The sequence below is a fragment of the Podarcis gaigeae genome, assembly GCF_964106915.1.
Source record: "Podarcis gaigeae genome assembly, chromosome: 10".
NCBI lineage: Eukaryota > Metazoa > Chordata > Lepidosauria > Squamata > Lacertidae > Podarcis > Podarcis gaigeae.
In genome coordinates this window covers 15,446,119-15,461,500 of record NC_139686.1, presented here as the reverse complement: position 1 = coordinate 15,461,500, position 15,382 = coordinate 15,446,119, and the positions used below count along the sequence as shown (strand labels likewise).

The 15,382-nt window shown below is 41.6% G+C and overlaps 2 long non-coding RNA genes across 2 annotated transcripts in view; both read right to left on the bottom strand.

The window, feature by feature from the left end:
* LOC310826361 overlaps nt 1–15,382 on the bottom strand; it is a 683,860-nt gene that overhangs the window by 556,946 nt on the left and 111,532 nt on the right. The window lies entirely within an intron of this gene.
* LOC310826353 lies at nt 40–6,378 on the bottom strand. The gene is made up of 2 exons (XR_014555782.1): nt 6,210–6,378; nt 40–1,152 (listed from the first exon to the last, which is right to left on the bottom strand). It is a non-coding gene; the product is annotated as an uncharacterized lncRNA (long non-coding RNA).

The following is a 15,382-nucleotide window of genomic DNA, read 5'->3' as shown; positions in this document are numbered from 1 at the left end:
ATTCGCACATCATTAGCTTTGAAAGAAAGACCACATGAGAACTTTGGAGAAGGCTTTTATCTTCGTTTTCAAAATGCTTGTCTAATATATTAATAATCATGGATAGAAATGAAGCATAATTTACACCCTCTTCACTGAATGAGTAATTCAAGAAATTATCTAAGGGGAAACAAGATATTGAACGGTTGACTTCATAGGAATCATTTTGAGAGGCTGCAAGGAAGGAACAACAATGCTTGACCTGGAAGCGGTGTGAATCTAGGAGAGGTTTGAGCTCTGCTCCACTCAGGGGCGGCTTCATCACCGAAAAGCAAGACAAGCAACTGTTCAGTGGCACAATTCTTTTAGGGCTGGCCCCAGAAGAAGCCCAAGAAGATCGCCATTTCATACTCTCTCAGCCAAAATTTATTTGCAGGCCTGCCTGCTCTACTTCATTATGCTGCCCCTTGTAGATGTAAATGCCATGGATTCTTGCAATCTCAAGCTAATGGCTTGCTAAAAGGGTGGGGAACCTTAGGCAGGAAACCAACCACAGGCTGTCTCCAGGTCACACCCCTTACTGGCTCTCCCTTACATCACCCTTGGGTACCTGGAATGTATCCTTGAGCTCTGATAATGCCTCTTGTGAGCTCACCTGGATGGAAGATACCAAGGAGTGTGGGAGACAGAGTGTAGCATCTCACCCATTGCTGGTGGGGACACAGAGAAGGTGGGAGGCAAATGAGAGGAGTGACTGTTTCCTGTTCTACATCTATATATCACCCTAAACAAACTATGATTCCTGGGCAGCATGTCATTTTCTGATTCGCCACTGGTGGCAAAATGTCTTGGACTGGCCCTGCCTATCACTTCATGGATGTTCGCTGTAGCTATCTATGACAGCAGATGTGTACATTTTGTGCCCTGAGCAGGCTGATGATCTCTCAGAAGAAACGAAGTCCACCATCAGCAGGACACCTCCTCTGGGAGAAAATGCTTTCAGAATTGTGAAGCAGCAAGCTGGGCACAGGGAGATGCTCTTCTTGAGAAGTTTGCTTGCAGAAGTGGTGCCTTAGGAACCAATCATTCTTTCCAGTCACTTTAATCAACTTCCCTATATTTCAAGAGTGTTAGCAGCATATATTTCATTTCTTCTTTCAAAAAGCCAGGCAGCTGAAAACAACAAAAGTGCAATATCAGCTATGAACCCCCAGTGAACCACAAACTTAAAGACCTAACAGATTCATCACAAATGGTACATATTTATGAAGCTCCCAAACATTTGAACTATTTAGGTTGACTGAAATCTGCCATTGAATATATATATAGCCATGGATTTCCCCTTTTATATTAAAAAGAGCTATATGATGATGCAGTACTGAGATCACCAACATGATTGCCTGCACTTGCACAGACCTTCCCTGGTACCCACCGGGTATATTCTCCCTGCTGAAATTAAGCCTGTTTTTTAAAATATTAAAGTCAATGTGATGGCATGTGCTTGGTTGTGCATTTGTGGTGTCCATAACAGTTTCTCTGAGTCCAGAGGCCCAAGAAGGTTGACAAGCCCTGGTTTGATAGACTTCTCCCCTTGTTCTGGTGGGCAGAACTAAAATATATGGGCAGAGATTTCGAGAATGCAGATCTCCGCTAAACATTTGGGGAAATAGTGACACAAGCTGTTTGACAGTAGAAAAGACCATCTCAGGAAGTGGTGCACTGTGCTACACACACTCTCTGTATCCTCCGTACAGGCAAGCAAGAGACATTATCAGAGTTCAAGGACATTTCCAGTCAGCCCAAGGTACTCAGTGATGATGTAAAGGAGAGCCAGCAAGGGGTGTGCTCTGGGAAGAGGGGGGGCACCCTGCAGATGGCTCCATCCCTATAGTAAACCATTACCTCAAGGTTGCAAGAGACCATGACATTTAGAACTCTGCAGCTTCATTTGCAATGAGCAGCAGTGGCAGCCAAGACCCTCACCAAGCGCTGTGTGGGGATGATGCAAGTGGCCATCCTAGTCAAGCTTGGTGGCCAAGGGTGGCAGGAGAGGGGCAGTGGCTGGGACCTGTGCACTCCTCCCCCCTCCTTCCTCCTTAAGGAAGACCTTCTCTTTCCTTTCCAGACCTTTCTTCCCTCCCAGCTGCCCCCAGCCTTCCTCAGCGAGGCTAGCAGTTGAGATGGTCCTGGTGGCAAGCCAATGGATTGCTGGGGAGAGAGGCTGATGTGCAAAGTCAAGGTTTCATACAACTCTCATGACTGCCTGGTCTTCAGCTTGAGAATGGCTCTTATTTCAGGCAACACAAAGGAGTGAGAAGGACTGTTCCGTAGAGATGACCTATTAGAAAGCCACGTTTATGCCCCTGCCGGTACAGCGGGCTAATCAGATATTAAAGTGATATTATACTTGACCTTAGGAGATAACTTAGCCTGTAAAATTTCCTTTAGAAGGTCATGAAGAGCCCCTGGGGATTCAGTTAATCCACAGGACCTCACAAAAATGTCCTGTCTCTACTTGATACAAAATCTGTTTGAAATTAGACCGAAGTCATGTGGTGCACAGGCTGGAGCAGACTTAGCTTATATCATCACAAAAAGTGCCTTGCGTTGAGTTAGGCCATCTCGTTTGACTTCTAGCAGATGAGAATACTTAGCTGCACTAACAGAAAAAAAATCACCCTGCAGACATCTATGCAGTCATGATAGCAATAGGTGTTCCACACATGGCAAGACCTTGCAGACCTAGAAAATATGCTATATTCCAGGAATTCCCTAAATATGAGGGGTGTGCATTGACTCTGTGGGGGCCATGAATGAATGAGATTTGAGGGTAGCCCCAACAATTCTGAATCAGACTGAGACATCAACAAGGTGCAGTTATTCTGTAGTCTCTGTTGTCAGAAAAAATACATGGCCATTTTTCTCTTCTCTTCTGAGAAGCTGAACCAAATTTAATGGGGGAAGACTTGGTGTTTGTGAGGCAATGGGGTGAAACGTGTGAGAATCTTTTGTTTTGATGGATGGATCTAGCTTTCAATCACATTGTGTTGTTTTCCCAAGGCTCTCCAATCCACTGATCTGGCGAAGGGCATGACAAATTGGATTTTTTCCCCACATGTGGATCCATTACTTTTCTTTTGTTTAAATAATCAACCTTTAAAGTTGTCTCCCTACCCCAACCCCAAAAAACCTTGATGGATCTGCATACAATATGGCAGAGTTAGTCTATATTTGAAATAAAAATAAATAAAATGTCCAGTAGAGCCTTAGAGACCAACTAAGTTTGTTCTTGGTATAAGCTTTCATGTGCATGCAGACTTCTTCAGATACACTGAAACAGAAGTCACCAGACCCTTATATATAGTGGGAGGGTGTCTCATTACATATGCTGATCATCTGCATACTATCCTTTGCTTTTTCCTGTAGGACTAATTGCAGTAGTTAACAGTTGTCAACAGGTTTACCATACCCATTGAGTCAATCACCCATCTCCTACTACCCTCCTGAGAAAAGCCCCACCCCACCCACCCACTATACAGTATATAAGGGTCTGGTGACTTCTGTTTCAGTGTATCTTCATTTTTTCAGGTGGCTGCGTAACAGGGCTTTGACTCTTGATCCTCCTTACTTTAAAACAATTAAGAAGTAGGCTGAGTAGTGTACAGTCATACTTCAGCTCCCGAATGCTTTGGGAGTCAAATGTTCTGGCTCCTGAATGATCAAAAGCCGGAAGTGAGTGATCCAGTTTTCAAACTTTTTTTGGAAGCCGGGCATACAACGCAGCTTCTGCTTTTGTTTCCGGCGTGCCTGCGCAATTGGGAACCAATTGGAAGCCATGCCTTGGTTTCGAACTTTTCGAAAGTCGAATTGGAATGGATTCTGTTTGACTTCCAAGGTGTGTCTGTATATTCCTGCTTGCATACTTTTTGGTGTACGTTTCACAACAACATCAATAGTCCTGGATGTGCAGCTAAGTAATGTCATGTGTCCAAAGTCACTGGCCCACATAAATAGAAGGAACTTTTCAGTTAAAATGTCAATGGAGGGAAATAGGATACGATTGAATTTAGTGGGGCTTCTGCAGCTTACGCCATGCCGTTCAGCATCCGGTGCTGCTTGAGATGTCATCTGCAAAAGTTTAGCCTGAATCATCCTAAGATCAGTGTATTGAAACCTCAAAAAATTGGTAGGATCAGGTCTCTAGATTCCCATAATCTTGGCTTTCCTTCAGTGGGCCTTTGAAGCTGAGTGCAGCAAGTCAATGATTTAAGGAAGGGGCATGCTTCATTAAAGTCTATGCGTATGCTGTTTGTATTAACCACACATGCGTTTGTCACTCCTAATTGGGTGCTGAAACAGGCGGATGCAACTCACAGTATGACTCCCTGTGAGCTGTCATAAACAGAAATCGAAAGTGGTGCCAAATTTTCTAAGGGTTGACAGCCAATGATTAGGTTGTTTTAAGACAACGGACAGACAGAATCCCCCATAACATCTAAATGCATGGATGCCATGTGAAATCTGTCTTGAAAGGATCTGTGACTTGTGCTTGTGTTCATTCATTATGGCTACATTTTAAACAGGGATGTGTGAAACACTGACTTTATTTCTGCCTCCTTGGCATGTTGTGTTCAGGATATTTATCCACAGTAGTGGGTATGTATTTCCCCACCCTCTATCTTTATATCCTACCTTTAAGCTGGGATAGCTCAGTTGGTAGAGCATGAGACTTTTAATCTCAGGGCCGTGGGCTTAAGCCCCACATTGGGCCAAATATTCCTGCATTGTAGGGGGTTGGGCTAGATGACCCTCGGGGTCCCTTCCAGTTCTACCATTCCATGATTCTATTATTCTTTCTGCTTTCATGGAACCCAAGGCAGAATACATGTGATTCCCAAGTGGTCTCCCAACCAGACACTGACCAGGCCCGGACCTGCTTAGCTTTGGTTTTGTAGTGGCCTTGTGTGCCTCCACACCATACAGTCTGCAGCTATGGATATCATTTTATCTGCAGTTGGTTATATTGTGTGTCCCACACTCCTGTTCTGGGCACCGAATTTTAAGAAGGAAATTGGCAGACAGGAGTGTGTCCAGAAGAGGCTAACAAGGTTTGAGAGGTATCAATAAATGAACTCCTATGGGAAATGGTCTGAAGAGGGTTTGTTTGTTTGTTTGTCTGAGCCTAAAGAGAAGATGGAGGAGAGATGCTTTAAAATGTTTGCAGGGCTGAAGATGGAGAAGGATTGTTTTCTGTTGCTTTAGAAAAAAAGGAAAACTAGAACCTATGAGTTGACATTGAAGGGAAGAAGAGTTCAACTAAATGTTTCAGAAAATGTCCTCATGGCAGATGGTGGGATGTCCTTTACTACATGTATGTAAGCAGAGGACAGACAGTTTTTGGTGAGGGTTTGGAGTCCTACAAGGGGTTGGACTAAATGACTTCCAAGAAACCCTTGCAAAATAAAAATTGATTTAGTTATCTGTAGCTTTTATACCCCATCTCTTTAGCAAGAAAAGCTCCTAGAATGACTTACAAATCAATTGAAGGAGCATGGGCCTTGCCCAGAGGCTTAACCTCTCTAAAAAGACATGACACTAAAGGAAAAGGGGAGGGGGAGGGAAGAGGAAAGCAAACAAGCTCAGGCACCACATTCTCAATGTTACAAGGTTCTTGGGGTTTGGGGAGAATTGGGGACAAAAATGAGTTTTCACACATGCAACATGTTTGCAGATTGCTACTGCATATACCAAGATCATGGGGATTTTGTGTGCAGTGCCTACACATGTGCAGTTGTACACTCAATGCCTCTGAGCAGAGAAGGAACAGCAAGGGCACTCCTGATTTCCCCCCTCCATGTGTTTAGCAACTGTCCGCCAAGAGCTAAGTCTGTCACTGTATCAGAAGGGCTGCAAAGGAGCATCCACAGAAGGAGAATATTTTCCTCCTTAGGTTGCTGAATATCACTGCCCTCTGAGATGCTGAAGATGCTTGCTTCGCAGGTCATAATAAGCCAAAATGTCAAGCTCTGCGCCGGTATGAAAAAGCGGTATCTCGAAATGGGTCTGAATTAATCAACTAAACAATGTGCAAAATATCCACTGGCAAAAGATGAAGATGACATGAGCTAGAAGCCTGCGAGCTCGGAAGAAGCCAAGGCTGCTGTTCTACCCAGTACCAGCAAAGCCATGTTGAAATGATTGGAATCAATTTATAACAGAGAGTTACTGACCTTTTAAAAAGGTTGCCGGTCCATTTATATATCTCCTGTGGTGCTCACCTCCTTTATTCATGCTTAGCATATGCTGTCACTCTTGCTACATTGCCTCACAGTTCCTTGTTAACTTTCTTTGGAGTATGTACAGCACATAGGCCTGCTGAACTGTCTTTGAAGGTGCTGTCAAGCTAAAGAGGAAGAGAGAGAAACAGACAGACACACGGAGAGAAATGTGTTGTTTCTCCCCCTTTTTGAATGCCATAGTTCCAGTTCTGACACAGATTTTGCTTTGAAGGGGAGGGGTGTACACCAGGTGAATAAAACATCTATTAGTGATGGGCAGAGAATTCCCTTGTGAATCTCCGCTTTCATTTTTTTAAAAAAATGAAGCCAAGTTTCTAGTCCATAAGATTGATGGGAATGCTGCCCCTCTTAAGAACATGCAGAGTAACTTGAGCGACATCCCCAATATGCCTCTCATCTTAACAACAGCTTACAGGGTCAGATTTGTCAGCCTTCCACAATTATCTGCTTCCATTTCTGTTGGTGTTTAGGCAGCCATGGACTGCAAGGTGTGGCAGAGGTGTTTACCTGACCAGGTAAACCACTGATGCTTAATGGGGGGGGAGCAGGGCGAGGCAGTGGTTGGGTCAGCACAGTGCAAACACACAGCTAGTTCTCCTGCCAGTGTGATGTCAGCACACCACTCTTCCCACAACTTCTCCCTTCCAGGTAAGCTACAGCCATTCACCTGTTGGGAGGTTAGGGAAACATCTCCATCCCAGCCCACTGTCTGCTACTGGGTTTGGCACAGGTGTGCCTGTGGTTCACCTGTGTCAGGAAAGAAACAGAGAAAGAAAAATATTTTATTGGACATCATCAGCTTCCATTGCTCTCTACAATTATCCACACCAAATTATGCCTTGAAGGCAAGCAAAGGCACCTCTCATCACTTGACTAGTGACTACAAGTGACAGACGTACCTTCTGACATTGGGATGGGGGGGGGGAGCTGAAAGCTAAGTGGTTTACGTAATTAAAATCTAAAAAAGATGCTTTTCCCAGCTGTTGCTTTTGAAGTTGTCCTAGGTTGGTGGCTAGGAGCCAGCATTCAATTAAGATTTTGCATTTTTCATCAACAGGAGTTGGTGTGCTGTATTATGTCAATAATTCCCTTTAAATTAATCTTTTTTTTTAAGATATGGAGGCAGTAACAGGTGTCCAGGCCGTCAATTATTAAAGATGGGCTCCACTGAAAGTAGGGCTGTCCCAGGGTGATTTGTAAACCATTTGAAGTGCAAACTAATTTTTTTTTTAACAATACCCCAAAGCCACTCAAACTGAAACTCTTCCTCATTGGAAAGTTAGCTTGGCTCGCGCTTGATTAATTCCTAAGAGTTTGGTTTTTAAAAAGAGGCATGTGGGTTCTGGTGCTCAGCCCTAGGTAGCTTTGATGCTAATGGCATCACACACACACACACACACACACACACAAATACACAAAGGCAACTGCCCATCTTGGCTGGCAGCTGACCTGAATAGCTGCTGTGTCTGTCATCAGGTTACCCTGCCCTAACTTTCTACCATTATTCGTGCAGACTGAGGCTTTCAGAAGACACAATAAGTACTCCTACACCAGGACCTGTGCCCACAACAGGTCCTGTTCTCCTGCTGTGCCGAAAACCTAAAGATCAAAGAGAATCTGAGCATCATGCCAGCTTCCATACCTGCCTTGTACACCTTCTTTCAGATGACTTTCAGCACAGCTTCAAGAAATGCTTCCCACAGAAACAGCTTTCAGGTTCCTCAGACCACCTGCCAGGCACTTCATGAATAACAAACCCTGCACTTTCTAGAATGTACATTCATGAACAGTCTAGAACCCAAAGTTGAGGGGGCAGAGGACTCTCACCATCCCTAGGCATTGATCATGCTGCTTTAGGTGACATGGCTTCTCTCAGGGAATCTTGGAGATTGTATTTTCAAGAGGGTGCTGAGAATTCTCTGATAGAAACCCCTGTTTCCTCACAAAACTATTCCTATGGAGAAATAAAAAGCTAAAGGACCCCTGGATGGTTAAGTCCAGTCAAAGGCAACTATGGGGTTGCAGCACTCATCTTTCTTTCAGGCCGAGGAAGCCAGCGTTTGTCCACAGGCAGCTTTCTGGGTCATGTGGCCAGCAACTTCTGGCACAGTGGGACATCATGATGGAAACCGAAGTATATGGAAACACCGTTTACCTTCCTGCCACAGTGGTACCTATTTATCTACTTGCACTGGCGTGCTTTCGAACTGCTAGGTTGGTAGGAGATGGGACAGAGCAACAGGAGCTCACTCCATTGTGCAGATTCGAACCGCCAACCTTCTGATCGTCAAGCCCAAGAGGCTCAGTGGTTTAGACCACAGCGCCACCCGCATCCCTACTGCTGCTAAGCAAGCCTGGGTCTGCTTGGTGCCTAGATAGGAAGCCTCCTGAGAATCACATGTTTTCCACCTTGGGTTCTGTTGAGGAATCAAGGTGTGGATGCAAATGTAAGAAAAGAATAGAAACCTCTCAAAGGCTACTAGAAGGATCAAGGATGTTTTTTTTTATCACTTTGGGCATCACGGTTTGGAACAGCCTTTCTGAAAAGGTCTGTCAATGTTCCATCTTGTTAGACTTTAAAAATATATATGTAAGATTCATCTGTTTTGCACAAACCCATGGCAACTAGGAGAGATACAGCAAGTTCTTTTGATATTTGCAATTTTAAAGTGTTTTGAGGAATGCTTAATTTTTTTTAATTGCACTGTTTGATGGGTGTTTTTGATTTTGATTTGTCTAAGCCACCTCAAGCCACAGTGAGAGAGAAAACATAGCTCAATTTCAACTACAGTCCTATATATTTATGCATATATTTCTGTACTGCAAAATCATCACCATCAACAATAAAAAAAAATCTGTTCAAAGCAGTGTATATAGAAATGTCAGAGAATTCCAAGGAAAATGGAAACAGGAGAGTCACTGGTGTTCACTTATTCATTCCATATTTGGAATGGAAAGCAATCCAGTGAAGACAATTGGCATTTGCTGTTGTGGTTTTCAGTCTGCATACAATATGTCATTGATAATCGCCCCAATTTGATGGGCAAATCTCCAGGGCCAGATGGGCTTACCTCCAAGTATTATAAGACATTGAAAGACTATCTGATACAACCACTGATGGAGGTTAGCAATGAAATTTTGGAGGGGAAAAAGGCGCCGGAATTGTGGAAAGAAGCGTTTATCACATTGATACCAAAACTAGAAACTGAAAAGACACAACTTAAGAACTACCGCCCCATCTCCCTCCTGAATGTGGATTACAAAATATTTGCAGACATTTTAGCAAGCAGATTTAAAAAAGTTTTAAATGAAGTAATTCATAAGGACCAGGCAGCCTTTCTCCCAGGTAGACATTTGTTTGCCAATACAAGGAACATCATTGATATTTTGGAACTTTTGCAAACAAATATCAATACAAAAGCTGTGCTAATATTCATAGATGCGGAGAAGGCCTTTGATAATATTTCTTGGAAATTTATGAAGAAAAATCTGGAAGGAATGGGAGTGGGACGGGGTTTTGAAAATGGGATAGATGCAATTTATTCAGAACAAAAGGCTAAATTGATAGTTAACAATGTGATTACAGAAGAGTTCAAAATTGAAAAAGGAACACGACAAGGCTGTCCTATTTCCCCACTGCTATTTATTTCGGTCCTGGAGGTGCTCTTGAACATGATTAGAGGGGACTGGATGGTGGAAGGAATTCAGGTCGGAGCGAAACAATATAAACTTAAAGCGTTTGCAGATGACCTAGTTTTGACTCTACAGAAGCCAGAATCTAGTACGAAAAAAGTACTACAACTGATTCAAGAGTTTGGTCGGGTGGCGGGATTTAAATTAAACAAGCAGAAAACCAAGGTACTGGGAAAAAATTTGACAGTTACAGAGTCAGAACGGTTTCAGGAAGAGACAGGGTTAAATGTGGTTAAAAAAGTAAAATACCTAGGGGTAAATATAACAGCAAAAAATCTGAGTCTATTTAAGGACAATTATGAGAAATGCTGGTCAGAAATTAAGAGAGACTTAGAAAGTTGGACAAGACTGAAACTTTCCTTGTTAGGCCGAATCGCTGCTGTAAAGATGAATGTATTGCCAAAAATGCTGTTTTTGTTTCAAACATTACAGATTGTGGACAAAACAGAGTGCTTCCGGAAGTGGCAGAGAGACATTTCTAAATTCGTCTGGCAGGGCAAAAAGCCCAGAATTAAGTTTACGATACTAACTGATGCGAAAGAAAGAGGGGGCTTTGCCCTGCCAGACTTAAGGCTGTATTATGAATCAGCAGCTTTCTGCTGGTTAAAAGATTGGCTGCTTCTTGAGGACACTGATGTATTAGAGTTGGAAGGTTTTGACAATGCGTTTGGTTGGCACGCATATTTATGGTACGACAAGGTTAAGATTCATAAGGCTTTCAAGAATCATATTGTCAGAAAATCAGTGTTTAATGTCTGGACAAAATAAAAAGACTTACTGGAAAATAAAACTCCAAGGTGGCTTTCACCTTTGGAAGCTAAGGCCCGGAAAAGGCTCAATATGGAGGCCAAATGGCCAAAGTATTGGGAAATATTAGAAAAAGATGGGGACAATTGGAAATTGCAGAGTCAGGAGAAAATGAAAGACAAAGTCCGAGATTGGTTACACTACGCTCAGATTAAAGAAGTTTTCAAACTTGATAAAAAGTTGGGATTCCAGGTGGAAAAATCGAAGTTAGAAACGGAATTGTTAGAGCCTAAGACTAAGGTACTTTCAAGAATGTATAACTTGCTGTTAAAATGGAACACACAAGATGAAATGGTTAAATCGGCTATGATAAAGTGGGCACAGGATATTGGGTATAATATGTTTGAGGACTGGGAAAGGTTGTGGACTACTGGGCTGAATTTCACTGCATGTAATGCTTTGAAAGAAAATGTAATGAAAATGATATATAGATGGTACATGACCCCAGTCAAACTTGCAAAAATATACCACTTGTCTGATAACAAATGTTGGAAATGTAAGGGAAATGAAGGAACGTTCTTTCACCTTTTGTGGACTTGTCCTAGAGTGAAGGCTTTCTGGGAAATGATATATAATGAGCTGAAAAAGGTATTTAAGTATACCTTTCCTAAGAAACCAGAGGCCTTCCTTTTGGGTATTGTCGGCCAAGGGGTGCTAAAGAAGGACCAAACATTTTTTATGTATGCAACAACAGCAGCAAGGATACTTGTAGCTAAGCATTGGAAAACCCAAGATTTACCCACACTGGAAGAATGGCAGATGCAACTGATAGACTACATGGAACTGGCCGAGATGACTGGCAGAATCCGAGACCTGGGAGAGGAGACGGTAGAAGAAGACTGGAAAAAATTCAAGATTTACTTGCAAAAATATTGTAAATTGTATGAATGTTAAGCAGGATGCTTGATTATAAACAACTCGGCACCATTAAAACAGACGAAGTGAATTATAAAGATAAGTCAAATTCAAGAAAAAACAAAATTTTAGATAATTATTAGGCTAAGTTTAATTTGTTAAGGAGTGAAATAAATGTATCTAAAATTTGAGATATAACATTGGAAAATTAGACAGTAAGGATGGAGACAAGGTGACAAATTGCTGGTTTATTTTTATAACTTGGAACGCAGGAGCGGGAGATGTGAGGAAGTCCAAAGGAGATAAGAAAATATGTTATGATATGTAATATTTTTGTTTGCTTATTTATAGTGTAATTAAAAAACCCTTAATAAACATTATTTAAAATAAAAAAAAGATAATCGCCCCAATTTGCATTATGTCCATTGCAATAAAATTGAGGGATTGGAATAATGCAATGATAATCATGTAAAATTCTGCCATAGTGCACAGCCAGATGAATAATGTGTTTTTGTCAGAAGACAAACTGTAGCAGAACGGAAACAGCACTGCATGTGATACATACAGAGCCAAAAACAATTCAATACCTCTTAGATCCCTAAGTAGATCAAGGTAACATAATAAAATCATAGATAAGGGGCAAATATAAAGAGGCAAATATGGGTTGAACTGAGCCACAAATAAAAATATTTAAATATTTTAAGCTGTGTTTAAAATGAAGCACAGAAAATGCCTGCCTAATATGCAAAGGTAGTGGATTCTACAGCAAAAATTACAGCAAATTTGGGGATTCCTGTTTGGACAAAGAACATCTGAGGATTCTTTCGGGAGGCCCAAAGAGGTTTGAAATAGCTAGGAAAATTGTTGAGTATCACATTCATTTGGTGTCTTATACCCCCTCTAAATCAGCCCGTGTGGTAAATCACTGGAAACAATGTTGGATAGACAGATTTTGGGTTCTCTCAGATCAGTTTTGGGTATTTATTTCTCATTCTTTCAGTCTTAAATTCCGTTCTCCACATTTCCATATCAAATTGTATTTACACACACAAAAAAGGTCTTCGTGAAAATTCATCAGCATTGTGCAAACTTCTTCTAAGATGCCTATTTTGTGTGCAGTTTTGTCTAACATAACACATTCTTTTCTTTAAAAAAATGTTGCCTAATATATGCATTGTTAGGCACATTCTACACTGATAGATGCATTTTCGGGCATAATATTTAACTGGAAAACTGCATTGCAAAATTCAGAGAAGTGAGAATTTCAAAGGCTGGCTCTCCCATTCAGTTCTCCTGTTGTTTCGGGAAATGCAAAATCACCTTTAAATGCAAAATGGATCGAATTTTCTCCACATACCTAAAAAAACACACACACCCAACATATATCTTGTAAATACAGCAATACAGGGATCTTTTCCCCCTTTCCAGCCTTAAGAAAATATTTTACCTGGTGTAAGCCATTTCCTTAGGTCAATTCCATGCTGAGAATTTCCTGCTGCTTGGCTTTATATTCTATATCTATATATAAATCCTAAATTAATACACTAGGTGCTCTGCAGCCAGTGCGGTTCCGCATTGATCTTGGCGAGCTTGTTTACACTGTTTTGGCAAGTTGCTGATGTACTTCTCCCTGGGGACAGAGCAGGGGTTAATTGCTGTTAAACTCTCAGTGCCAAGAAATGGTTCGCACTCCCTGCTACATTAAAGATGACACTAATAAGGAAGGAGTGCACAGGATTGCTCCGCGTTGGAAAATTGGACTTGCGGTGACAGAAACTTGGAGCCGAGTTGATGTAATAGGGAGGCCGTAATGTAATTAGGACTGCTGAACATGTGTCATACCAAGTTAAAACGATACATTAATGAATCAAAATAGGTGATGGAGTGTTGCTCTTTCTGCAGATAGAGGTGTTTTCAAGGTTAGATTGTCTTTAATTTAATAATCGGCAAAATGGATATTCCTCAAATTATAAACAAAATTGACTTGAAGGCTTTCGAGCGCCTTACTCCCTCCCTTCCCCCCATACCGAATCAGCGAGTCAGGCAAGGCGGGGGGCAGGGGAGACGCCATGTTGAACATATTTCTATTGAGTTCAGTGCAGGTTACATTTCTTTTAAACAGAGAAATAAGGCTTTTTCAGAGACAACCATTTATTTCCTTTGAATATTTTTAGCCCCCATTTTTGTTTTGTTTCACTGTGACCTTAATTCAGCTGAGAAAACAGTAGGCATAATGTTAACATAAGGTTAAAAGAGAAAAAAAGGTAAAGGACCCCTGGATGGTTAAGTCCAGTCAAAGGCGACTATGGGGTTGTGGCACTGATCTCTCTTTCAGGCCAAGGGAGCCGGTGTTTGTCCACAGACAGCTTTCCAGGTCATGTGGCCAGCATGACTAAACCAATTCTGGTGCAACGGAACACCATGACGGAAACCAGATCGCACGGAAACACCGCTTACCTTCTTGCCGCAGAAGTACCTATTTATCTACTTGCCCTGGCGTGCTTTCGAACTGCTAAGTTGGCAGAGCTAGGACAGAGTAACAGGAGCTCACCCCGTCGTGGGGATTCAAATTGAGCAGCTAAAGGGAAGAATAAAATGTGGACACAACAATATATAAATTGATAGCAGCAGAAGAAAAACAGGAGCAATATCATAACTGCATGGTCCGCTTCCTGCAACTCAAGAAGCAATATACCCTCTGGGCTTCTTGAGCAAATGAATGTATACTACAGATAAAGTGCCATTACGAAGAAGGCCATGCTCCTAGTCCATGTAACTTTCAGAAACCTAATTTTGATGGAACAGAGCACCTGAACATCAGTGTCGCACCCTCATCCCTGAACATCTCAATCTAGGGTGTCTCTCATGGAAATACTTCTGCGCACTTTTGGTTTCTGCTTCTAGGCCACATCTGCACCATATATTTAAAGCACAATTACACTGCATTAACAATCCTGGCTTTCCCTAAATAACCCTGTGAACTGTAGCTTGTTATGGGTGCTGAGAATTGTTAGGAGACTCCTGTTTCTTTCACAGTGCTAGAATTCTCAGAGGGGTTTAACGATCAAGCTCTCTTCCCAGGGGATACTGAAACTTGAAGCTATGTGAGGGAAATAGGGGTCTTCTACCAACACTCAGCACCTATAGGAAACTACAGTTCACATGGGGTTGGGAGGGAAGTGTCAAAGTGTATCATAGTGCTTTAAATGTGAGATAAAAAATGAAAATGCCTAAATGAATAAAACCCTATTCCTTGAAAAAAAAGATGGGGAGCAAGTTGGTTGATTGTCCTGTGTGGATAACACCTTTGTTATATATATTTAGGAAGAGGGGATTTGATTAATTTAAAGCAAACCTATTTAATTTGCATGTCTCTGAATTTTGCAAAGCAATCCTCCAGCCAAGTACTGTAATGTATATATGATGCATATACTAGGGCAACATTAGCATAAACTGTGTATATTAATGAATATAACATACAAGAGTGCATTATATTAGGCAAAATTTGATACAAAAATATGTATATTTGGAGAAATTCATACAGAAATTATGAATTTTCAGGACTTTAATAAATAGTAAGAGATAAATAGACAGACAGACAGATCAACAGTTCAGCTAGGCAGATTATGTCTCTGGGATGGCAATGGTCTTGTTTATGAGAAGAACAGTCATTTTATTTATCCACCAGAGATGTAAAAATCCCTTTGGGATGCTTCATAGGAAGTGATTCATAAATAAAATATATTAAC